The following is a 27,102-nucleotide window of genomic DNA, read 5'->3' as shown; positions in this document are numbered from 1 at the left end:
GGGCTGCTGGTGCCTGTCCTCTGAAGAACTCCCAGTTTCCAAATGCATTGGGTCAAGTGGTCCAAATTCTATGGGCCCTAAAACAAGGTACACCCAGCCATCCACCACTGTTTCCGATGGGGGAAAATATTTAATGGTTTCTCTGGGGCAAAAGGCAATAGCACAAAACACTTGAGCATTCTGCGACAACTACTGGTCAAATGTTTCCCATGCAAACAGAATCAACCAGCCCATCAGCACCAATGTTGATAAGGTTAAATTGTGGAACTCCCTGCCCCAGGATGTGGTGATGGCTGGCAACTTGGAAGGCTTTAAGAGGGGAGTGGATATGTTCATGAAGGAGAGGAGTATTCATGGCTACTAGTAAAAATGGATACTAGTGATCATGTATTCCTATCCTCTCCAGGATCAGAGGAGCATGCCTAATATATTAGGTGCTGTGGAACACAGGCAGGATAATGCTGCTGCAGTTGTCTCATTTGGGGGCTTCCTAGAGGCACCTGGTTGGCCACTGTGTGAACAGACTGCTGGACGATGGTCTGATCCAGCAGGGCCTTTCTTATGTTCTTCAGGTTTCTTCAGGTATATTTTTGGATCAGATATATCTGAGTGAACATTCCTACTTGGGGGATCTTCTTGATGTCTGGCCTTGCCAGTTGCTGAACTCTAGTGGTTCAGAGCCATAGCCAGGCCAGTTGGCCAACTGAAAGGCAGCTTTAGTCAGCAGGAATGGAAAACCCAGTTGGCTGATCTCCTACAAAACAGCATCTGCTCCATCTGGTGCCATCAGAAGAGATAAGAAGGCATGGTGTGCTCTCTCAGCCTGGCTGGGGCTGGGGATGTGCAGGGTTTTTTTTTACTTGCATTTTAATTTCCAAAGCATCATTTATTTTTGTCATAACGTTTTGTGTTATGATGTTTGATCATTTACCTTGGAACGTTTATTTTCGTTCCCGTTGGTTTGAATGGGAAACACAGATTTCCGCCTGTAAATAAAGCAGGAGTCTGGTATTACTTTAAAGATGTATTCTAGCATAAGCTTCCTGGAGACAGAGCTCACTTCATCAGATGCTTCGGAGTGTACATCCATTAGGTCTACAGTTTTATATTCATTACAGATAGACCTTGGGGAGGAGAGGAGAGTCCGGTTTAAGATGAGATCTGACAAAAAGAGTAATCAATTTACTCAGAGTGGGTGAAGGCCACTCCTTTTGTTATATAGGCAAAGTAAAACTGACATGATATTTAATACTAGGAAAGCAGATACAACAGGAAATCACAGAAAGTTACACAACATATAATGAGAGGAATCTTAGGTCCTCATTAAGGAACTGGGCGGAGGTAAATAGTTTTGAACTTGTTAAAACATTCTATTTCAGCAATTTCACATTGGATTCTCCTTTTGAAGTTCCTTGTCTGAGAACAGTAACTTTTAGATCAGCATCAGGATGCCCTGGAAGACTAAACCCCTGGTTTCTGAATATTGTGATTTTTTAATATCAGATTTGTAGCCATTTATTCTTTTGGGTAGGGACCGGCCCAACTGACAGTTTTCACTTTCCAGATTATTGGAAACTATGAAACCGATCCAAGGAGCACTGCTTGCCCCATGGGAGGACTGCACAGGAACTGATGGGACACACATAGGTTTCCCCACTGGGGCAAATAGTCAGGAAAATGGCAGGTAGGTTAGGCTGAGAATGTGTGACTGGCCCAAGGTCACCCAGAATGCTTCCATGACTGAGCAAGGATTCAGTCTCCCAGATCCTAATCCGACACTCCAGCCTCTACACTGTGTGTGTGTGTGTGTTAGGTGCCGTCAAGTCACTTCTGACTCATGGTGACCCTATGAATCAATGTCCTCCAAAATCTTTGACAGCCTTGCTCAGATCTTGCAAACTGAGGGCTGTGGCTTCCTTTATTGAGCCAATCCATCTCATGTTGGGTCTCCCCTTTTCCTGCTGCCTTCAACTTTTCCTAGCATGACTGTCTTTTCTAGTGACTCTTGCCTTCTAATAATGTGACCAAAATACGATAGCCTCAGTTTAGTCATTTTAGCTTCTAGGGTCAGTTCAGCTCTACACTACAATGGCCCTAATTCACGTATGTGCTCCTGTACCCTGGGATGTACAGCACAGTAGCTGCTTATGCATTCTGGGAGAACGTGTGAGTGTGGGAGGGAGTGTCTTGTTTCACTGCTAACTGACAGAAACCAACGAAAAGGTCTAGCTTAGAAATGGTTGGGAAGAGAGATCAGAGGAAGCAGTTATTTTCTGGATGTTGGGTCATAAGTAGGGTTGCCAGGCCCCTCTTCGCCACCAGCAGGAGTTTTTTGGGGTGGAATCTGAGGAGGGCAGGCTTTGGGGAGTGGGGGGGGGACTTCAATGCCATAGAGTCCAATCACCAAAGCGGCCATTTTCTCCAGGTAAACTGATCTCTATCAGCCGGAGATCAGTTGTAATAGCAGGAGATCTCCAGGTAGTACCGGGAGGTTGGCAACCCTAGTTATAAGATTTTTCCTTCTGCAATACTCTTTCAACCTCTGCATTAGCAGCCAACCAAACTGAGGCCTCCTCCATGTTATGCTCACCAGTGCTCTGTCTCCTGTCTGTGAAGCTGGGAACTCTGCAATGTCCTCCCAGCTCAGGGGAAAAGACCACAACCCTCCGTTCTCCTGCATCACCCCCTGCCCATGACAAGAAATGGATCTTTTTGTGAGAGAGCCTCCATTGGATTGTGCCCAAGCTGATTAGCCAGCTGCCTCAGACATCTGGGCTTTGCTCCAGGGGTTTGGCGTGAAGGATAATTTGGCCGTGACACTTGATTCAATTCAAGGAGCCATTTTTAGAGGCCACCAGCCAGACTCAAGTGTGGAACCTAAAGCAGAGCTGTCAATCGCTTGGTGTCACTTTGATCTCACTCGGCTGAATTATAGGTTGCAAACCCTTCAGATTCAGTTTAGAACCAGCCACTAAGATCTACTTGGCTGAGAGGACAGAACTGGGAGGGGAAGAACGCAAATGTCGAAATTTTGTGCCAGAATTCAAAATTTGAATCTTTGGGTCTCCTGACACACCTCTTGACTGCAAGGGCTAAAACAATTTAATTGCAATTTAATTTTACACTTGCTAGGGCCAACGCCCTAGCTTGATGTGTTTCCACTTCTTGGGGGGGGGGGCAGCTGCAAAGACAGAAGAAGCCACAAAGAATTATAATAAATATACTCAGATTAAAAACAGCCCTCTTTTGACTGTTTTATTGGGCATCAAATAAGAAATCTCCTGAGCAGAAATATCAAATATCATTGCATGTTATCTATTAAACACTTGCCAGGGACTAAGAGAGCAATCTTTAGTAGATCTATTCAAAAGGAAGCTCTATGTTCTTCAGTGGAGCTTACTCCTAGGAAAGCACCCTTAGATTGCTACTGTTGTGCCATTTCACACCTGCCATCACGTATCACAGTGTCTTTACTCCTATTAAATATGAAAACACACCTCAACTTTTCAATACTGTTAATCTTCAAACATCAACATCAAATATAATCATGTATTGGGCAGATGTGTGAATATCCACAGACATTTTGGAGAACACTCAGTATCATTTCCCCCCGACTTTGGGTAGCACTTTTGAGTCCATGTTCCTCTAGTGGCAAAGAAATACTGTCCTAGTGCCACATGAGGCTAAAGTTCTTTATGGCAAAGACGGCTTCAAAACAGGGCAAAAGGAAATAGCCCTTTATTCAAGTTGAGTCAAATGCTGAGTTACAGAAGGAGGAAGAGGAGGAGGAGGAGGAAGAGGAAGAGGAAGAAGAAGAAGAAGAGGTTTTTATATGCTGGCTTTCTCTACCACTTAAGGAAGAATCAAACCGGCTTGCAATCACCTTCCCTTCCTCTCCCCACAACAGATACCCCGCGAGGTAGGTGGGGCTGAGAGAGCTCTAAGAGAACTGTGACTCACCCAAGGTCACTCAGCTGGCTTCATGTAGAGGAGTGGGGGAATAAATCCAGTTCACCAGATTAGCCTCCACCGCTCATGTGGAAAAGTGGGGAATCAAACCCGGTTTTCCAGATCAGAGTCCACCTCTCCAGAGTCCAAACCACCACTCTTAACCACTACACCAAGATTCAGGGATGCCAGCTAAGGAGAAGTGGAGCTCACTATCAGCAAATCCCAAACCTCTCCATGTTTTAATCATCTACTGCTAAGAGGACAAAACCTGAATTTTCCAAGTGTTTTTTTTATAGCCCCTCTAACATGACAATTTTTTAAAAAGGGATGAGCCACATGTGATAGAAAGGAATGGAAAAGCAAATGGAATAAAGAGAGCAAATATTCCTGCAGTGAGTGAAATCATTTTCTCCGCGTCATCATCCGCTGGCTCAAGTAGCAGACAATGGTGTCTCCTCCAATGCAGATAACCTCTGGCAGGAGGGGAATCATTAAGCCTGACATTTAGATACCTCCTTTTGGTGCTTAGACCTGTGGTTCATCCATCTGCCAAGCACACCTTTGAAGTTGGGTGGATCATGGCAAGCGCACAGTTGCCCAGCGCATATCCCTGGAGAGGCTGAATGGACAAGTCACAGAGCCAGAGAGACCAAGAAAGACAAGGACACCAGTTGAGAAGGTGGCACCTGGCCAGCCATTGTAATTCCTCAGTGAAAAGTAAGGATAAGGAGGGGTCGGGGTTAGAAATAGGGGAGGGGGTCTCTGTTCCATTGCTCTTTTTGGCAAGGCAGGCAGGGCTATTGAAAGAAGGTGACGTGGTTGTATTGTTCTCAGAGGCGTCTGTATCTCCCTATCCATTCAGACCGCTCCTTGGTTCCTGCTGCCTATCTTGGCCATAAATTCTTCCTGATCAGGACTGACCTTTACCAAAAGGCATATTTGGGATGTGTCTCTGTGGCTCTCCACGTTTCTGCATGTCTCTGTTCTCCAGTTTCTCTCTGTCTCTCTGGATTTCAGCCTTCCTGCTTTCCCAGCACTCTGCGAAAGCATCATTCTCTCTTTCTGAGCTCTGGGGTCCTCTTCTGCTAGGAAGGAGAAGGAGAAGGAGAAGGAGGAGAAGGAGAAGGAGGAGAAGGAGAAGGAGAAGGAGAAAGCTCCTGGCTCTCGGGAAGCGAGTTCACTTCCTTGAGGCCAAGGTAGCTCAACTGGATGAGCTGAGGCAGGCAGAGAGAGAGGTGACTCCGGGGATGAAATAGTCACATCCCAGTCCCAAGGTGACAGCAACCTGCCAGTCACGGATGATGGAGCCCTTGGGGAAGGAGGCCATCTCACTGTTTGTCGGGGCCTCCGCCCGTCTTCAGTTTGTCTGGGGCCCCGCCCCTCTAAAAAAGCATTTAGAAAATTCTACATTTGCAGACAATCCTACAAGCCATCAGGAAATCTACAAGGAATTTTCTAGCATTGTAGCAGCTGCAAAGGTGAATTTTAGTAACGGATTTTTACAGTTCCGTAAGATGGAGACAACCCTGTGTTTTCTTACTTCTCCAGATAAAGCCAAATTTGAAGAACTTGATCTTTCCTACCTACACTGGTTAGATTTAGAAAATCTGGAAATGGAGCTAATAGAATTTCAAGAAAGCTCTACCTGAAAAAATAAATTCTATGACCTGCGTGAAACACTTGAGAAGATAGAAGGGATGCCAAAGGACAGCATAGTTAGTTCTGAAAATGAAATCCTTAAAGTGTGGAATTCTCTGCAAATAATTTTTTTTTTATGATGATGATGATTTGGTTTTTATATGTCAACTTCCTCTACCACTTAAGGAAGAATCAAACTGGCTTACAATCACCTTCCCCTCCTCTCAACAGACATCCTGTGAGGTAGGTGAGGCTGAGAGAGCTGTAAGAGAACTGTGACTAGCCCAAGGTCACCCAGCTGGCCTCATGTGTAGGAGTAGGGAAACCAACCCAGTTCGCCAGGTTAGCGCCCGCTGGTCATGTGAAGGAATGGGGAATCAAACCCCGTTCTCCAGATTAGAGTCCACTACTCCAAATTACTGCTCTTAACCACTACACCACACTGTGCAATCCTACGCAGAGTTATCCACTCTGAATTTTAGATTTTAATGGGATAAGACTAAAGTAACTCTCCCTAGGACTGCACTGTTCATTACTTTCCCCGAGACCTTGTGATGCTGTTTAAACAGCCTTCTCCTCTGCTTCAAGACTGGTTTTCTTCATTTGGAAGGTGACCTCATGTGGTCAGCTGTAGATTTCCGCATGATTTTAACTGCTTTCAAAAAGAAATGGCTTTAAACATCAATGGGATCTGCTCCCCTAAGAACAGCCAGGGGAGAATGGATTTCAGAGGCAGGAAGTTTTTTTAAAAAATATTATAATGTTTATTTATTTTTTAATTCAAATACGGGATACAAACAGCAAAATGGGAGGGGATAAGGGAAATCTGTCTGATATAAACAAGCACGGTTTTGGTCTCATAAATTCAAAAGCATTTTACATTTTCAAACTATTAATTATCAAGCATTTTCATTGATCTAGTATGTTTACATTTATCTGAAATTTATATTTTAGTTTCTTATAGTATATTTATCTATTAATCTGCTAACATATAAGTATAAAATGGTTGCCATTTCTCGTTAAACTGCTCTATTGACTCATTATAAGTAGGATTTGTCATAAAAGTCATTCTGGCCATGTCTGCATAGTCGAGCATTTTGTCTTTCCATTCTTCTGTGTCAGGTATAGACATTTGCTTCCAGGCTCTTGCCAGTACTACTCTTGCAGCAGTTTTGGCATATTTGAACACATCTCTGAATCTCATGGGTAAATCAGGTGGTGTTATACTTAATAGAAAGTATTTGGGGTCCAGTCTTATTTTTATTTTAGTTACGTTCTGTAGTTCACGTTGCATCTTCTTCCAGTACATTTGTAGTCTCGGACAGGTCCACCAAACATGAAAGCAAGAACCATCAGAGGCAGGAAGTTTTGTGTTCATTTGTTTACTTATTTTGAGATTTGGAACTTGACAAAGAGGGCTCCACTGGAGGCCTCCCTCCCCAGCAGCTAAACACACAGTATAAAACAATATCCATTTAAATTATACGTATAAGCAGCCACTAATCAACACCAGCAGCAAAGGAAGATAGACGAGCCTGCCCTGGGTTAAATGAGAGCTGCACCAAGAGAAGTCTGTTAATTAGTGATATATATGGGTATGCACTGCCTCTGGATTCTGGAGGGGGGAAACCTCCTCAACAACCACGAAGGAGAAAAAATAGAAAGTCGATAATTAGGAGCTTATTACAGATCTGTTGCCTTTATGCGCTGCTAAAGATCTGCGGTAAGGCTCACCCAACAAATAAGGATTTTTACGCGCTGGCTGACTGCTGTGCAAAATATGCAACAGGGGAAAAGCCACAAACTTGGGGTTGGAGTCCGTGGATCTGTTCCACTAATGAAGGCTCTACCTCAAGTAGCCCAACAGCCCATTCCTGAGGGTGGGGGCCGAATGGGCACTGGAGGAGGCGTGACCCCTACACCGGCGTCTGTGCCACTTGCGCCATGCAAACTGGCATGGATGCCGGCATAGGGGCACTTACGCCAGCCCCCCTGGACTGCCTTGGCAATTTGGCCCTAGGATGCCGGCAGCACCTCCCACCAGCGTCCTCCCGGCGCAAGTCCTCACTCTGGTGACCCAGGGGGGTGTTCCTGGTGCATACCAGGTGGCAGAGCTGCCATTAGGCAGTTTCCTAACCCCTTTCAGGCCGGGGTCATCCCCTTACGCTGCAGTGTTGCTGCACCACCTTTTTGGTGGTGCAGCGTCGCTGTTTCCTATGGGGACTTTCCCCCCATTTTCAGATTTTTCACAAGAAAACCCCCTTTTTTTCCTCCTGCGGCTGCGAAATCTCCTTGGAAGCGCTGCGGCGGTGGTGCAGCAGTGCCACCCCCCACCATGTCTTGGCTCAGGAATGGGCTCTTACTAGCACTTTCCTCCCAATGCAGCTCCCCAACACTCTGGCCTTTTATGCATGGTAATTAGCAGGGCGTTCCAGGCTGAATTGCCCCGCATATTTCTTTTGAATTTTTCACGCTGAACCATCATTTCAGAAGTGACTGCGAAGCTGGCGCAGACCTGCTTCACATTACTTAAGAGCCCATTTAACGTGACCTTTGGTGTTTGCCCCGAAGAATCCCCTCAAGGAACCATGCAAAATAACAGTGGTGCGTTAGCTATGCACATGCTAATGGCTATGCAAACAGGAATGAAGGAGCAAGTGGGTGGGGGTGGAATTTCTCCATTTGCATTGGGACCCGTGAATATGCATTTTTAAAGTCGCATTAAAAAAGAGCTTTGAGTGAGCATCAAAATTGACCATGCATAAATGGCCTCAGTGACAAACACCACTTTGTTGGTTTTAACGATATAATGGCAGGTGAGGAAGGATGGGAACATCTGAAAGGGATTTGGACTGAGCCTCTGTTTCTTCTCTGCTTGCAGGTATTTAGCCTGAGCCTGGGCAGAGGCTCTTCTAGCAGGGGAAGGAGGTGGGGAACATCCCTTTGCCAGATGAATGGGCACTGGAGGGGCTTAGGGAAGACCTTCTCCCTAATCGGAAATGTGGGGATAATAATACTGAACTACTTCACAAGGATGCAACACGAGAATGTTTGTGAAGAGCTTTACAGTGTTGTAGAAATAAATGGCACATATTATTAGTACCTTTAGAGGGGTCGCAGAGTAGAGAACTAAGACAATACCATGGACAGCGACACACTGATTCTTTGGGGCTGATTTGCTATGCAAGCTGAATAGCCCAGTTTAGCTTGAACGCATCAGAGCGCCAAAGCAAAGCAGGGTCAGCCTCAGTTAGCACCCAGATGGGAAACCACCAAGGAAGACAGGGCTTGGAGCATGGAGAAAGGCAATGGCAAACCACCTCTGCTCATCTCTTGCCTGGAACATCTTGTGGATGGTGTCGCCATGAGTCTGTTCTGACTCAACGACACATTCTTCTTCTTTGTTCAAGCAGAGGGCAGAAGTAGCACCGGAAAAAGCCACATGCCCTGCAGCTGAACAGGAGAGTTTGTCCCACCCCCATACATACATTGATTCCTGTGTGGCAGCCAACATTTTGTGGGCCCCCACAAAGAATTTTGTTTTCATGCCCAGAGCCTGGCATTTCCCCACCGCTTATGAAAGCAGACAGGGAGCGGGATGCTCCCACAGATATAAAAGAATCATTCAGATGACATTCCTTCTCCATGGTAGCATTCTCAGAGAATGTTGGAATGTACATGGATTGTAAAAAAACATGCAGATGTTATTTTCCATTAGCTGCCACTTCCCTACTCATGCGAAAGGAAGTGTGCATGTGATTGTGAAGCAGTTGAAGATGATGATGAAGAAGATGAGTTGGTTTTTATATGCTGACTTTCTCTACCACTTAAGGGAGACTCAAACCGGCTTACAATCACCTTCCCTTCCCCTCCCCACAACAGACACCCTGCGAGGTAGGTGGGGCTGAGAGAGCTCTTAATAGAACTGTAACTTGCCCAAGGTCACCTAGCTGGCTTCATGTGTAGGAGCAGGGAAACAAATCCAGTTCAACAGATTAGCCTCCGCCGTTCATGTGGAGGAGTGGGGATTCAAACCCGGTTCTCCAGATCAGAGTCCACCCCTCCAAACCACCGCTCTTAACCACCACTCTGGCTCTCTGGTTTGTTGTAATGGCAGGCCAAAACTGTATATAATACATACTAGTAGCTTGTATCTTCTGCCTGCCATATATAATTAGGGGAAAAGAGCATGGTGTGATGTCAAATTCTCTTTTTATACCTTCAACTGAACTTTTTTACAATGCAATCATTGAAACAATTTATAATACTGTATATGTTTGGTTAACAAGCTTTCTTCATCAACTGACATTTTTTTAAAGCTACTATTTCAGAACTATAAACATTATCCCCAGCAAGAAAAGGGTTAACTAGATCTGCTGCTGAATGGCCTCGCACCCCATGAAGTGGAGCACGTGTGTAAACCCTTACCCGAAGTGGAGCATGTGTGTAAACCTTTGCTCTCACCATGCATTTTTTTTCAGGGCCCCATTTTGATCTCACCTGTCCTTTAAGGAGTTCTGGGTGGTGTACATAGTATTCCCCCAACTCCACAACATCCCTGTGAGGTAGGGTAGCCTGAGGAAGAGGTCACCCTGTGAGATTCACAGCTGAGCTGGGGTGTGATGCCAAGTCTCCCGGATGATAGTCCAACACTCTAACCTCTACACCACACTGACACTCAACCGTAAGAAGTACATAAAATGGGCTTGCAGGCCAGACTGACCTCTGTCTAAATTATCCCGAAAATAAAACTCTTTGCAACACGCATGAAACATCCCCTCTGCCTGCCTTCTCCTTGGGGCTAGATGCATAATTGAAGGGCCCGTTGCCATTGCAATAAAAATGTATTCTTTTCTATCCTGCCATTCGGCCAAAAGTTCAGGAAAGCTTACCTAGTTCCCTCTTCCCATTTATTCCTCACAACCACCCTGAAAGTTAGGCTAAGTTCAGAGAAGAAGAATGGCCCAAGGTCACCCAGGGATCTACCAGCAGGCCTTGTGCATTACAGATGTGTACACAGGTGTGGTATTTGCAGCAGGGTGCATGCGTTACAGATGTGTGCGACAGCTGTGGTTCTGCAGCAAGACTCATACATTACAGATGTGCTTCGCCATTGTGATTGTTATAGCAGGCCGCCCTCGATTGGCCTCTTCAGCCATCAGAGGAAGCATAATTCAAACTGACCCATGCAAAGGATGCTACAAAGTATCATCTTATGAAAATGGACATTTGCCATCTGGTTGCTGCTTTACATTTCTGGAGGGGCCGTTGCTTTGTGCTTTTGCGGACTCTTGCATTATTGAGCTATGAGAATGGAGGGGGGGTGCAAGAGCAGTAGAGAGAATACGGTAGAGGAGGGGAAGAGAGAGAGAGAGAGAGAGAGAGAGAGAGAGAGAGAGAGAGAGAGAGAGAGAGAGAGAGAGAGAGAGAGAGAGAGAGAAATGCATTTCCGTGAAAGTTCAATTGACTTAGTTAGACGAGATTAATTAAAATGGGATTTTTCTTGTGATCCCAACAATCTGCTGCCTGCTTCCTCTTGGTACCACTATTATCCACTTTCCATTCAGAGGAATTATACTCTCTAATGAAATACAGTTTCCTCGCAGGGATGAGACTCCCATGGCACTGGGGGGTGGGGAGAAACAGGCTCATTTTGTTCTAGCAATCCCATGAAAGATCTTCTCGCAAGCGTTCTCCCTCTTATGAATTGTGGTCTCCTGCTCTTATTGGAACAAGGTTTCTATCAATATTTGATGCACTGACATTAGCTGTGTCGAAGACCCAAGCTTTGAGGAAATGATTGCATCTGGGAAGATGCCGTCAGATGCCCACAGAAGGTCACTGGCTTAAGAGTCTGGCGATGCCTACCACTGAGCCCATTCTGCCTTCTGCTATATTTATTTAAAACATTTTTAAGCTTCCTTTCCACCCACCTTAAGGTCTCCTAGGTGGAAAGCAACACAAACCTTAAAACAATCTTAAACACACACACAAACTATATATTAAAACAAATTACATAGACACATGAATGAGAAAAGTCAATGAGAATCACTGAGGCAATGCCAGCTGGTGGAAGGCAATGGCAGAAGGGGGCATTCAAATCTCTCCAGGGAGGGAATTCCATAATTGTGGTGCCAGGGCCTAGAAAGCTCTCTCCAGCATGGTGTGTAGTGGTTAAGAGCGGTGGTTTGGAGTGGTGGATTCTGATCTGGAGAACCGGGTTTGATTCCCCACTCCTACACATGAAGCCAGCTGGGTGACCATGGGCAAGTCACAGTTCTCTTAGAGCTCTCTCAGCCCCATCTACCTCACAGGGTGTGTGTTGTGGGGAGGGGAAGGGAAGGTGATTGTAAGCCGCTTTGATTCTTCCTTAAGTGCTAGAGAAAGTCGGCTTATGAAAACCAACTCCTCCTCTTTCACCACCTTCTTCTTCTGACACCCATTTAGCATCAGACAGCAGGGGCATCCGAAACAGGGCTTCTGAAGATGTCCACATTGGGGGGATAGGTTCATATGGACCCTTAAGATATACGGACTCCAAAGTTTATAGGGCCCGGAAGCAAACTGGGAGCCACTGTAAGTGGAACAAGACTGGAGCAACACAGTCCCTATGACCCACTGCAGTCAGTATTCAGGGCACAGCATTCTGCACCAATTGTAGCTTCCAGACTGCTCTCCATCAGGGCCAGAGTCCAATTAGACCAGCTTCGCATGAATACATGAAGCTGCCTTATACTGAATCAGACCCTGGGTCCATCAAAGTCAGTATTGTCTACTCAGACCGGCAGCGGCTCTCCAGGGTGTCAGGCAGCGGTCTTTCACATCACCTACTTGCCTAGTTCCTTTATCTGGAGATGCCGGGGATTGAACCTGGGACCTCCTGCATGCCAAGCAGATGCTCTACCAACTGAGCCACGGCCCCTCCCCAAGCAGGAAGCTAAAATGGCTAGGCCCCCAGCAGGGTTCTGGGCGAACAGGAGCTCACATCCACCAAGCAGCCAAGGGCTGCAAAACAGCCCTCTCATATAAGTTGCTAGAACTGAGCTGCTGAGTCAGTGGCAATGCTTATATAGCCCCAGCTCTGCTGCTCCGTCAGTCACCTGCCTCTGCTGAGCTGACCTAGGCTGCCGTTCCCAGAGTGGCCACTAGTGTAATGTGCCTGAGTCTCAGTTTTGCTTGTGGCTGTGGTGGCGCTGTGATTAAGGGCCCTACTTCCCCTCGTCTTGGGTCCCCTGGTGCTCAAAACCCAACCGACGGAAATATAGATTAGGACTGTACAACTGTGCACTAACCCAACTGTTAGTGTGAGAATACCTCTTTTGCTATCCTGCCCCTGTTTTTTTGCAGGCCAACAAATCCAAGCTGTTCATGAAGACTTGCTGAGGTTCCATCCTTGGCTGGTGAACCGCATTCAGCTTGGAAGGGACGGACTCAGAAGTTGAGCCAGTCTGGTGTCGATGCAGGAAGATGAATACATTGAATATTATTCTTTATAGGAAAATATTTTTAGATGATGGTGTGGCATGAAGCATCAGGGGTGGGCAGTTGGCAGCTTAGCTTTGGAAACAGCAAGTGGGAGCTTGCTGTGTACCTAAAATCTGGTTTCCTCCTTTCATGAATAACGATACTGGTCCATGCTCAGTAAATCTGGGGTCTAGTTCATGAGCATTCCACGGCACCAAATTATTGTGCAGCCTGGAAATATGGGGATCAGGCTGTGAGGATTCACTGTACTTCATTGGTAGAATGCATGCTTTACACGCAGAAGTTCCACCCCTAGCATCTCCAGTTAAAGGATTTCAGGTAGAAGTGGTTGTGAAAGACAGCATTCCCTGGCTGGAGAATTCCTCCCCGTCAGAGTAGACAAGGCAGGACTAGATGACCAATTGGGGGCAGGGCTGTGGTTCAGTGGAAGAACATCTGCTTTGCATGCAGATGGTCCCAGGTTCAATCCATGGCATATCCAGTTAGAAGGATCAGGGATAGGGGCTGTGGCTCAGTTTGTAGAGCATCTGCTTGGCATGCAGAAGGTCCCAGGTTCTGTCCCCGGCATCTCCAGTTAAAGGGACTAGGCAAGTAGGTGATGTGAAAGACCTCAGCCTGAGACCCTGGAGAGCCGCTGCCAGTCTGAATAGACCGTACTGACTTTGATGGGCCAAGGGTCTGATTCAGTATAAGGCATCTTCATGTGTTCATGTGGTTATATCAAAGGAGGTAGGAGGTGTCTACTCTGACAGGCAGCAGCTCTCCAGGGTCTCAGGTAAGGGTCATCCCCTGGAGGCAGGTGTGCAGGTCCAGGAGGGGACAATGGGAGCCCGCCAGCTCCTCCCATGCAGCTTGCAGTAGGGCACAATCCATGCCCCCCCCTTAATGAATCAGCACCCCTGTCATTGTGCAATGACGTGGGTGGAGAACTGATCTGGTAAAAAAGGTACTCGTATAATGAAAGGTTGGGCTGAATGCAGCTGCCCCATGGAGAAGATTCAGTGCATATATGGGTAAGGTGAGGAAGAATCAGAGAGCTAGTACTTTTCTGTGGATCTGAAAGTGGTAGAGTCGGCACAATGCAAGTGAACAATCAAACAACATGACTCAATTCTTGCTAATTTCATAATTTAATCTCATCCATTTTTGTCTCCCCTTTCTTCTAGGGAGCTCAGGACTGCATAAACGATCCCTCCAACCTCTATTTTATCCTCACCACAACCCTGCAAGGTGGAATAGGCCCTTTTCTCTAGGGTAAGAACCTGGGGCAGAATATCTGTCATACATTTCAATGCTCTTCATCCAAGGTCATCCTCCTCTCCTCCATTTTATCCTCACAAGAGCCCTGTGAGCAAGGTTAGGCTGAGAAGGAATGCTTGGCCAAAGGTCAACAAGCAGAATGTGGATCTGAACCGCAGTTTTGCAGTTCCTTGTCTGACACTGTCAGGAGGGAAGGAGGTATGGTGTAGCCAGTGTGGTGTAGTGGTTAAGAGCAGTGATTTGGAGTGGTGGACTCTGATCAGGAGAACCGGGTTTGATTCGCCACTCCTCCACATGAGTGACAGATGCTAATCTGGTGAACTGTATTGGTTTCCCCACTCCTACATATGAAGCCAGTTGGGTGACCTTGGGCTAGTCACACTCTCTCAGCCCCACCTACCTCACAGGGTGTCTGATGTGAGGAGGGGAAGGGAAGGTGATTGCAAGCTGGTTTGATTCTCCCTTAAGTGGTAGAGAAAGTTGGCATATAAAAACCAGCTCTTCTTCTTCATGCACTGTCAGGAGGGAAGGAGGTGTGGTGTAGCCGGATCTCATCAGATCTGGAAAGCTAAGCAGGGTCACTACTTGGCTGGGAGACCACCAAGGAAGGCTCTGCAGAGGAAGGCAATGGCATCCACCTCTGCTTCTCATTTTTCCTTGATGGCCCCTTTCTGGGGTCCCCATAACTCGGTTGTGCCTTGACGACACTTACATAGTCGGACGCTGTCACCCCTGCTCCACACTGGTGCTTACATCCCCTCTTCAGAATTGTACAGTGCATGATGCTGTTGCCTACTGAGGAGTTCACTAAGGACTCCCCTGGAAGCTACCTTACTCAGCGACTCCAGATGGTTGATGCTGATGAAATCCAGCAGGAACCAGGAAGTGACCTTGGAGTTGTACCTGTCACACAGGGAGGGGAAAGCAGAGATATTCTGGAGGCTTCCTTGCTGTTTCTCTAAAGACAGAAGCGCTGTCAGCTTCAGCCACCTTTTGGGGTTCTAAAAGAAAGGAAACAGCATTCCCACAGATTTCCATAGCACAATTCCCACCAACGCCCCATTAGCAGCCAGGCTGAACTATTGCCATGTGATTTTTACCTTGCTCACCCTTCACATTTTATTACATTTATTCCTGTCAGGACATGAGTGAGTGAGTAGAGGTGTGGAAGTCATAATATAGAAGTGTAAGAGAGGAAAAACACAAGATGTTCTCCTCTTCTGGCAGCCCTTTTGTAACCTGTATGTTCCAAGGCTGCCCTGACCTGGATGGCCCAGGCTAGCCTGATCTCATCAGATCTCAGAAGCTAAGCAGGGTCAGCCCTGGTTAGTATTTGGATGGGAGACCACCAAGGAAGTCCAGGGTTGCTCTGCAGAGGAAGGCACTGGCAAACCACCTCTGTTAGTCTCTTGCCATGAAAACCCCAAAGGGATAGTGTGGCATCACATGATGCAATCCCCTCTCCTTTTTTGCCTTCCTCAAGCTTAGGAAGCCTTCTTCCAATCAAAGAAGCTCCTTAGGCAGGAGGAAGGCTGTTTGGAACCTCTTCATTGGATAATGCCTTCTTAGGCTAGAACAAGGTTGTTTGGAGCCTCTTCTAGCAGAGGAAGGCTCTTTTGGCTGGAGGAAGGGTCTTTTTTGGCTGGAGGAAGGCTATTCTGAGCTTCTTCCACTGGAGGGAATCTCCTTAGGATAGAGCAGTGGTTCCCAAACTTTTCGGGCCACAGCCCCCTTGCTTCCACAAACTCAACCCCAGCGCCCCGTACCCTATCCTATAAAAAGCATTATTCAAATTAGGGGTTTGCATGACTCACTAAAGAAGAAAATAACAATAAAATTTCAAAACAGTAACCATTAATTTCACATCTATTCAGAATCAAATTAAAACTTTTTAGTTGAAATTTATTCAACAAAACTGATGATCTTGATCCAGTGGTACCAGCTCTTCAAGGTCTGGGAAAACAATTCTGATAGTTTCCATCAAATTTGCCAGCATGGTGCCATAGCTTGATCTATTGTAAATCAGTGAACAACACAGTTGAAGGGGCCCCACCTCTAGCGTCCCCTGCTGCCCTCTTGCCTCTTAGTGCCCCCCTAGGTAATCTTACCGCCCCCCAGGGGGTGATATTGCCCACTTTGGGAACCACTGGGATAGAGGAAGGCTTCAGACTTGGCAGCCTGAAGTAGCCACGGGATACAAGCCGTTACACTTTGTTAGCACCATAAATAGACCAAACTGTACCATTGTACACCGTAGCAGTTTAAGTTACATGCAGATTTTCTTGGGAGTAAGCACTAATGGAAGTAGCATGATTACCTTCTTCTGTTGTCATAAATATATGTAATATTCCCAAAAGCTTCAATTGTAAAATCAGAGGAAAATATCTGTTTTGACAAGTACTGATTAGTCACCCCCGTCCCTCCCTCCGAATTTCCCTACCTAATCAGCAACTGAATTACAATCAGTTTTGGAGGGGTGGGGGAACGATACAGAGAGTTAAAACATAATGAGAAAATATTAGAGAGAAAAAGGAAAACAGGAACGAGTGGGTGTGTGGGGGGGAATCAAAGCATTTAAGAAGAAGGGGCAAAAGGTAAAAGGTAAAGGTCCCCTGTGCAAGCACCGGGTCATTCCTGACCCATGGGGTAACGTCATATCCCGACGTTTACTAGGCAGACTTTGTTTTACAGGGTGGTTTGCCAGTGCCTTCCCCAGTCATCTTCCCTTTACCCCCAGCAAGCTGGGTACTCATTTTACCAACCTCGGAAGGATGGAAGGCTGAGTCAACCTTGAGCTGGCTACCTGAAATCAACTTCCGTCGGGATCGAACTCAGGTTGTGAGCAGAGCTTGGACTGCAGTACTGCAGCTTACCACTCTGCGCCACGGGGCTCTTCAAGAAGGGGCAAAGGGGGTATTTTTTGTCCATGGATGAGATCCCCACAAAAAGTATTACATTCAGTTAGGGGACCCTCCTAGAAAGTAGCACAGGATTTCTCTGATGTATTCCTCCTGTAAGAGATGATTCATTCTTTAATGGACAAGCCGAAAAGGTCTTAAAACCAATTTTCAGTTATAGGTGCAGAACGCGATTTCTAGAACTGCAAAATGATATACTTCGCTACCAGCAATGCTGTGGCAAGCGAGAGTATGTCAGGTTTGGGGATTTCCTCAAAATTGCATGGATATATTTCAGTGGAAGGCAACAAAACCAGAACATTACCAAGCGGACGAAACAGCTAGAGGATTCATGGACAGGGCATTTCCATCTCATATGTCCCACAGCTACAGTGAAACCAGCAGTGTTTAGAGTGTCCGACTAGGATCTGGGGAACCCAGGTTCGAATCCTCGCTCTGTCATGGAAGCTTGCTGGGTGACCTTAGTCCAGTCACCCACTCTCAGCCTAACCTTCCTCTGTTGTGAGGATAAAATAGAGGAGGGAGGAATGTTGTAAGCTACTGTGGGTCCCCACTGAGGAGAAAGGGTGGGGTATAAATGTAGTTGAATAAATTAAATAACCCTTCACACCTTCCAGCAAGTCAAATCCTCATGTTGCCATGTACCAGCGTGGTGGGGCCAGCGTGGTGTAGTGGTTAAGAGCGGTGGTTTAGAGCTGTGGACTCTGATCTGGAGAACCGGGTTTGATTCCCCACTCCTCCACATGAGGAGTGGAGGCTGATCTGGTGAACTGGGTTTGTTTCCCCGCTCTTCCACACGAAGCCAGCTGGGTGACCTTGGGCTAGTCACAGCTCTCTTAGAGCTCTCTCAGCCGCACCTACCTCACAGGGTGTCAGTTGTGGGGAGGGGAAGGGAAGGTGATTGTAATCCGGTTTGAGTCTCCCTTAAGTGGTAGAGAAAGTCAGCGTATAAAAACCAACTCTTCTTCTTCTGCTTCACTGGGGATCCTGGGCTGGTGACAACCTCTCAGCCTAAACTACCTCAGGATGTCACGAGGAGAAAATGAAGGATAGGAGAATCCCCACTCTGCTGCGAAGCCCACATGTGGTCCAGCATCTAAGTCTAGCCTACCACACAGGGTTGCTAAGAAGATAAAATTGGGCGATGGGACCACGTGTTTGTAAATCTCCTCTGAACCATCCTGAGCAGGATAAACATCACACACACATTCTGATATCAAAAAGGTTTTGAGACCAGTATGTACAACATCCAGCTCTTGTTGAATGAGTCTGTGCTGAAGGTCAGCATACAAGGTCAACAATTCCATAGTGAATCCTGAATCCTGAACCCAATTAACTTTTAAATAGACAGTCAGGTTCAAGGCCTTCAGGAATGACCTTACAGAAGGCTGTAAGAGAAAAGACAAGCCCCTTTAAGTATATCTGGAGATTCAGAGGCGGTGAACATCTCCGGGCTTAATTTTTGATGAATGCAGACTTGTGTGAGATTATACTGAGAATCTGCTGGACCAGACAGGGCAGAGATCCGGACGGTACAAAACTGGTAGTCACAGGTAGGTAGTGAAGGAAAGTAATTTTCAAATCCCACCCTCAGCTCGCTTTTCCCACCAGATTTGCATCAGGTGAAACAGAAGTCTAGATTCCTTCCCCCCACCCCCCAGGTACATAAACCTGGATCAAAATGGAGCCTAGGTACAGCAGTTCAAAGGCCATTCCGATTCTTCTAATGGGGAGGGGGGTCCTATATAACTGAATGAACACACCGCTAAGAATGTTGCATAGCTACGCAGAGGGAGTAAGAATGCTGAAGGGCCTACTTTTGAGTAAACACGCACAGGCTTGGGCTGTACAGCTGAGAAGTAAATCAGTACAGCATATATTTCGATTTCCGTCACTTTCCATTTTCCTCCCGAACTCTGATTAAATTAACAGGTTTTTTTTTTCCCTCCTGCAAAATGCAAACATTTCGAGAAACTTTGTACCTCTGGCTATGCCTTACTCAATTATTTATATCAGGCACAAAATAAAGTGATAAGTGAATTTTGTGTGTGTGTGTGTGTGTGTGTGTGTGTGTGTGTGTGTGAGAGAGAGAGAGAGAGAGAGAGAGAGAGAGAGAGAGAGAGAGAGAGAGAGAGAGAATATTAGTAAAAGTATTAAGTTCACCATTTCAAAGCAAGGGAATGGTTTATGTAATGGATGCAGTGCTGAACTTTGGAGAGGGGCCATAGCTCAGTGGTAGAGCATCTGCTTGGCATGCAGAAGATCTCAGGTTCAATCCCTGGCATCTCCAGTTAAAAGGATCAGGTAGTAAGTGATGGGAAAGATCTCTAACTGAGACCCTGGAAAACCACGGCCCGTCTGAGTAGACGATACAGTGGGAGGAAGGGATAACTCTTCATGGGCCACTTTCTCAGTCAAAACTGCCTCTCTTGGGTTGCTTTTAGCTTTTATATGAAAAGAAGAAAGGTGAAGAAGAAGGGTATGTCGTCTTCTTTTTACAAGCACGTGAGGCATGGGAGGTAATTTAAGTTGGGGCAATGGCATCTTCAGGCATAATCAGCATTGCTCCCTCCCTCCTGGCAACGGCTTTTGATGAGGAGAAGAAGAGGAGGAGGAGGAGGAGTTGGTTTTTATATGCCAACTTTCTCTACCACTGGCTTACAATCACCTTCCCCTCCCCACAACAAACACCCTGGGAGGTAGGTGGGGCTGAGAGAGCTGTAACTAGCCCAAGGTCACCCAGCTGGCTTTATTTGGAGGAGTGGGGAATCAAACCCGGTTCTCCAGATCAGAGTTCACCACTCCAAACCACAGCTCTTAACCACTACACCACGTTGGCTTGAAGACTTGTAACATGCCCCCCTGCTCTGCTCCACTTATAAACACACCCTCCCAATGCTTGGTTTTCTTAGTATCAGCCAACAACAATTCTGAATGAGATGCTACATTGCAAATGGCCAAGGGAAAGAAATACCCTTTATAAATGCATGACATGAATGAATGCAACAATAAGCAGTGGGATGCCTGTAAATCTGTTTCCCCAGAAAAAACATATATGCATCGACAGCAGGTACAGCAGAACCAGGAATGATGATGCATTACATAGTCACTTGGTTTTGATCTCGAGAGCCCCTACAAATCATAAATATCGATTCCCTCGGCCCCCAAGGCAAGGCAACGCCATAAGTTCCTCTAGGGATGGACTGGCCCTTTAGTATATCAGGAATGTTCCTGGTGGGACACTGTCTTGGAGGGCCACTGGTGGCCAGGAATAAGCTGAGCCCCGTGGCCCCGCTGGTGCTCTGGCACCTCCAGGGTCACTCAGCCCACCGAATGGCTATACCACTTGTCATTATTGACAAGTAGGCCCCCATTTACCCACCCAGTGTGGGAAAGCACTAGCCCCCATCCCCAATTTCCTGCCTCCGAGGAATTGAGGAGTGGTAGAAAAAAATGGCCTCCACATAGTGTTGCTCTAGGAATTTCCCCTGGCCTCTATGGTAAAAACCACAGAGACGAGGAGAGGTGGCCTGCAGCATTCTGTCCTGCCCAGGCACTGCCTCCCCAGATCTCCCAACATTTGACTGGACAGGGTCGGGAACCCTGTGGTCTAGATCCAAGCTTAGAGGCCCCTATGATTCTGCCAGCGCTGCCAGGGCCACTGGGTTTAGCTTGCTCCAGGGTTTGTTTGTTTTAAACATCCCAGTCTACCTCTGAGCACCTCCACTTTTGAAATATCCTTTCCAGACCCAGGACAGATGTTCTTAAGTGTCAGGCTTTATTAAGTTCCAATAGCAGCTATTTCCAAGGCTGTTCCCGCCTATATTTCTTTGTGAGTGAGCCACAGAGGGGCTTGTGAATTGCCGCTTTCACGCTACCAGGGTAATAAGAACGGGAGGGAATTAAATGAAATTCTATTTTTTTTCCTCGATGCCTCCTTAAAAGGAAATTCAGGATTTCAGAGATGCCCCCGAGACAAACGATTACATTCAACTCTTCGGTTTCTTGTGTGAGCCTTTTCTGTCTGTGCGACTTAAATAGCGGGGAACGGTTCCCAAGGATTGGGCCGGTGCTTGCGTCCCATCAATATTTCAGGCTTCATTATCAAATTCAGAGGAATCCCCGACTTTCTGTCCTGGCTCTTCATTTTCAGGTTTCAGATTATGTTTTGGCGTTTTAGCCTCTTTCTGTGCTTTTCTGAGCAGCTGATGTTTTATTAAGGGTCCCATCAAACGGGCGAGTGTTTGAATATTTATTAATTTCATGAGGAACTAACCCGTTTTCTGCTTGCCTCTCCTTTAGAACAAAGATTCACACTTCTCAGCTATTTCTGGCATGGCGACATGATGCAGCGTGATGATGGAAAGGAACCATATGTTCCATTCCTTCCTCTCTCCTCTGTTTTCTAGGGGTGAATGAAGACACCAGAGAAGACAAGCCTCTCGGTCATTCATAAAAAAGTAGCCATGCTTTGCTTTACACAAATCACCCAGGAAGAGGAAGGCATCTCGAGTGCCTATACTACAATTCGACCCGGTGCTCTTTGCCATTATGGGTGGTGGTGGGCAGAATCTTAGGTTTTGGACTCTCATGTTTCAAAATACTGGGTGCAAGAAATCACTGGGTTTATTTATTTATTTTCATTTGTTTTTGTTATTTTTAGTCTGCCTTTCTCACTTTCTCACTGAGATGCAAGGTGGATTAGTCAATGTAAATCAATACGATCAATAGGCTGGAATATAGAATAAACAATGCAATGGTTTGGACTGCAGAAATCTGAATGCAACAGAGATCTGATAAAGAGCTGAAACAAAGCGTAAGCATTGAAACATGGCACATGAAATGATGCAGAAATTACCAAGTAGGAGCATCCTGACAGCAACAGACAGTACAGAGTAGCATAGTTTACAGTCCATACCATTTTACCAAAGCTTATTTCTGTACCATTTCCTTACAGTACAGGCCTGCTGCTGCTGCTGCTGCTGCTTCTTCTTCTTCTTCTTCTTCTTCTTCTTCTTCTTCTTCTTCTTCTTCTTCTTCTTCTTCTTCTTCTTCTTCTTCTTCTTCTTCTTCTTCTCCTCCTCCTCCTCCTCCACCTCGATCCCTCTTAGCCACCAGTGGGAGGTTTTTGGGGTGGAGCCTAAGGAGGGTGGTGTTTGGGGAGGGGAGGGACTTCAATGCCATAGAGTCCAATTGCCAAAGCGGCCATTTTCTCCTGGTGAACTGATCTCTCTTGGCTGGAGTTCAGTTGTAATAGCAGGAGATCTCCTGCTATTACCTGGAGGTTGGCAATCCTATCTCCAGGTGAACTTATCTCTTTTGGAGATCAGTTGTAATAGCAGATCTCCAGCTAGTACCTGGAAGAATCCTCAAGTCTCTCAAGCAGGGCATCTAGTCGGGATTATTTTTTACGCCCACGCAATTACGCCCGCGGAGGCTATTATCCGAGGCGGCCCCGCAGAGGACGGAAAACTTAGTTGTAAATCTTTCAGACTATACTCCAACTAATGAGGAACTTCGAGTTTTAAATTTAGGTTTAGGTTTCACTCCCACTCCTAAATATTCTGCTATGCAGACCCGCATTGATATCTTTAAATTGGTTAGACAGCTTAAATTAAGGGATTTTTTTAAGCAGAGCACCCCGCAACCCACAGGCTTTAGAATAAAATCAACTTTCATACCTCCAGTGCAAAACCATTTGATATCTACATTTCAAGAATTAGTACTAAAGGATGTAGAAAGAATAGAACAGAAGAAGATTCCATATCAGCAGAACATTACTAAAGAAGAAAGGGAAATTATTAACAAGCTGAAAAAAATTCCCAATTTAATTATCAAACAAGCCGATAAGGGCGGGGCTATTGTCCTGCTTAGGAAAACGGATTATGATTCAGAATGTCATAGGCAACTTAGTAATGAAGAGTTCTATAAAAAATTGCGAGGTGATCCTACTTCCATAGTATTGAATCGTATTAAAACTATAATTTTTGAAGGTCTCTCATTGGACTATGTAACAAAGAAAGAAGCTGATTTTCTATATAATAAGTTTGTTAGAATTCCTATATTCTATGTTTTGCCTAAGATACATAAAGGGAGAATACCCCCTCCAGGACGCCCCATAGTTTCAGGCATAAATGGACCACTTGACCACATCTCCAAATATCTGGAAAGTCATTTGCATAAATTTTCTACAGATACACCATCTTATATTTTGGATTCCACCCAACTGGACTCAAGGACATTTATGGACAATATATGCATAATTCATGAAAGAAAGACACCACAAGTCAATTACTAATTTCTGTTTAATTTGATTTTTTATGAATTTTGCCTTGTTGTATATATAATACTGTACATTTAATTTTGTTGATTGAAAAGGTGCTATGAAGCAATAGTGCAATCTGAGGAAATTATATTTATAAATATTGATATAAGTGAATCATTAGCCTACATTTGTGATTTTTGAATAGTACCTGGAAGTTGGCAACCCTACTACTACTACTATTTGGTTTGCACTGCTGTTGTAGTGTTGTAGCCAAATAGTCAGGAGAGTTCTACCACACCTCTAAAGGCCCCATTTCTCCCATTTGGTTCCCCTCATGTCCTATCTGCAGGTACCCTGCAGGGTAATGAGAGCCAGGAAGTAAAGTAGGGTAGTGAAATCCAGGGTATTTGGTGTTGTGGCTCCTCGCCGTTACCTATCTGCTTATACAGAGATTGTGAAGGCCTTCCTATTTACAGGGGCTGCTGTGTTTCTGGAGAGTTAGTGGGGAAGATAACATTTTTGTACTATGTGGTTGGATTTGGTTGGGTGTGGTTGGATTTGGTTGAAGGCCAAACTAGGAAGTAGGGTTGCCAACACTGGGTTGGGAGATTCCTAGAGATTTGGGAGTGGAGCCAGGGGGTAGGGAGGGGAGGGACCTCAGCAGGATATAATGCCACAGAATCTACCCAACAAAGCAGCCATTTTTGCCATGGGAATTGATTTCTATAGTCTGGAGACCAGTTGTAACTCCAGGAGATCTCCAGGCCCCACCTGGAGGTTGGTAACCATAGATATGTAATCTTACCAAGCATTTCTGTAGTTTTTTTTAAGTAGCCACAAACTGGATTGGGGCTAGGGGTTGCCATCCTCCAGGTCGGGTTGCTGACCTCCAGGTACTAGCTGGAGGTCTCCTGCTGTTACAACTGATTCCCAGCTGATAGAAATCAGTTCACCTGAAGAAAATGGCCGCTTTGGCAATTGGACACTATGGCATTGGAGTCCCTCCCCTCCCCAAACCCCACCCACTTCAGACTCCGCCCCAAAACCTCCCACCAGTGGCAAAGAGGGACCTGGCAACCCTACCTCCAGGTGTTGTCTGGAGATCTCCTGCTATTACAACTGATCCTTGATGTTGCTGGGCAGTGGGTGTAGCTGTGAGTGCCATTGCCATGGCCAACAGGAGCACCTCTGCTGCTGCATAACTACCCACGTGCCCTTCCTTGGCAGTGGTGGCACAGTATGCAGCCGGGAGCAGGGGTGACAAAGCATTTGCAAGCAAGCAGGGGAAGGATGTGATGTGGGGCACCAGGAGATGAACGGGTGCAGAGTCAGAAGCATTGGGCCCCAACTACGGTTGCCAGCTCCGGGTTGGGAAATACCTGGAGATTTTGGTGGTAGAGCCTGAGGAGAGTGAGGTTTGGAGAGGGAAGGGACTTCAATGCCATAGAGTCCAATCGCCAAAGCTGCCATTTTCTCCAGGTGAACTGGTCTCTATCGGCTGGAGGTCAGTTGTAATAGGGGAGATCTCCAGCCACCACCTGGAGGTTGGCAACCCTAGCCCCACCAGAAGCCCTGGGCCTCAGCAGCTGCCCCATCTCAAGGTATGCTGATGGGCAACCCTGCCTGAAGCAGCCATCTCTCTATACAGTCTCTCTCTGGCCTGTGGTCCAGCTCAGATACTCGTGGCAGTAGTTTTGGGTGGGCAGTGCCTTTTCGGTCATGGCCCCCGTCCTTTAGAACAGACTGCACAGGGGCATTTGAAGGGGCACCCTCAGTTGCAGGCTTCCGAAAAGCCTGCAAAGATGTTGTTTTTCGAAGCCCCCTGTTAAACCGATTGCAATTTATGATTTGTATGCCTGGGCACATTTAATAACTGTTCAATATTTGATGTTTTTCCATTCTGAATGGTTAGACTTGTTTGTTATCGCTAATTGTAAGTGATCGCTAATTACCACAAGCCACTTTAGTGTGCCCAAGAAAGAAAACTCAGGATGGAGGAACAGGATGCCAGCAGACTGGAGGAAAAAAATATTGTCTTTTTAAGAGAGGCTTAATGGGATGTTATTTATCAGGTGATGTTATTGACTGGAGGGGAAAAGCTTCAGCTGCCCATTTATACACATTAAGCCTCTGTTAAAGGAACAAGACATTTTTCTCCAAGCCTGCTGGCAACCCTAACATGGAGGCAGGAACCAGGGTTGCCAGGTCCCTCTTCGTCACAGGCAGGAGGTTTTTGGGGCGGAGCCTGAGGAGGGTGGGGTTTGGGGAGGGACTAGATAACCCTGGTGGTCCCTTCCAACTCTATGATTCTATGACAGACCTGGAGTCTGACTCAGCTTAATGCACCTTCTTCTTTAAAGGACTTTGCATACAGAAGGTCCCAGATTCATTCCCCAACATCTCCAGTTAAAAGGGTGAGGGTCTGGTGGGAGGTGATATGAAACATCTCCGGCTGAGACCCTGCAGAGCCGCTGCCCGTCAGAGCAGACGAGGCTCACCTGGATAGACCAAGGCAGCTTTCAGCATCCCTGGGTCTGTGCCCAAAGTGAGCCCTCCTGTCATGGATGCACACACATATACAAACCTCCCCTCTCGGTGTCATAATGGCAGACATTTAGCTAGTCTGGTATAATTCTCAGATTCTCTACAAAGCTTTGCCTAGGTCATGTGCATTATGACCCTTGCAAAGCTGCCTAAATCCACACATCGATTTCCCGGGGCTCCTCTAGACTAAAAGGAGAGTGGAAGGCAGCCAGTCGACACAATTCACATTCAGATAATAAATCTGTTCTGTTTGGATCGTGTGTGTTTTTTTTTTTTTTAACCTGATTTCTTCCAAGGGAGACTCCATCCTGCATCCCTCGTGGAAGGAAATGCAAACACAGCAGTGGCCAAAGGAGGGGAGAAGTCAACAGGAAGCAAGCGATTGATCCGTCTTCAATTACGGACGGGTCCAGTAACAGTGGAAGCCAGTGTAAAAATAGCAAGAAGGAGCGGCCGGGGAGGGCAAAGACTGCGCCGTGGGGGAGGTAAAAGCAGAAAAATGGTTAGAGCCATGGAGGATTTGGGGAAGGGGAGTGTTTTGAGTGTGTGTTTGGGAAGGAGCTAACGGGCCGAGCTTTCAGCGGGAAAGGATCGCTGAACTGCCCCTAAAGTCATCTGGTCTAAATTGCTTTTGCAAGACTGATAAGACCCCCACCCCCCATTTATACCTGCCCAGTGCAGATCCTGAAAGTTACAAAGCTTTAGGGAAGATGTAATTTTAATATATAAAATATATAATTTTGTATGATATGTAACACTTAAAAAGCCAGTGTGATGTAGTGGTTAGAATGCTGAACTAGGATCTGGGAGTGCCAAGTTCGAATCTCTGTTCTGACTTTGGGCCAGTGGCTCTGTCTCAGCCGAACCTACACTACAGGGTGGTTGTTGTGAGGATAAAATGGAGGATGGTATTATAAGCCACTTTGGGTCCCTGTCAGAAAGAAAAGACGGGTATAACAGTGCATTCCTGACTTGTGCTGGTGGCCGCGCCCAAAGGCCTTTGGAGGCCAGCAGCGGCCCACGCTGGCGCAAGGGCCCACA

The sequence above is a fragment of the Euleptes europaea genome, chromosome 17 (assembly GCF_029931775.1).
Source record: "Euleptes europaea isolate rEulEur1 chromosome 17, rEulEur1.hap1, whole genome shotgun sequence".
In the NCBI taxonomy this organism is placed as follows: Eukaryota; Metazoa; Chordata; class Lepidosauria; order Squamata; family Sphaerodactylidae; genus Euleptes; species Euleptes europaea.
This window is presented reverse-complemented; position numbering follows the sequence as displayed.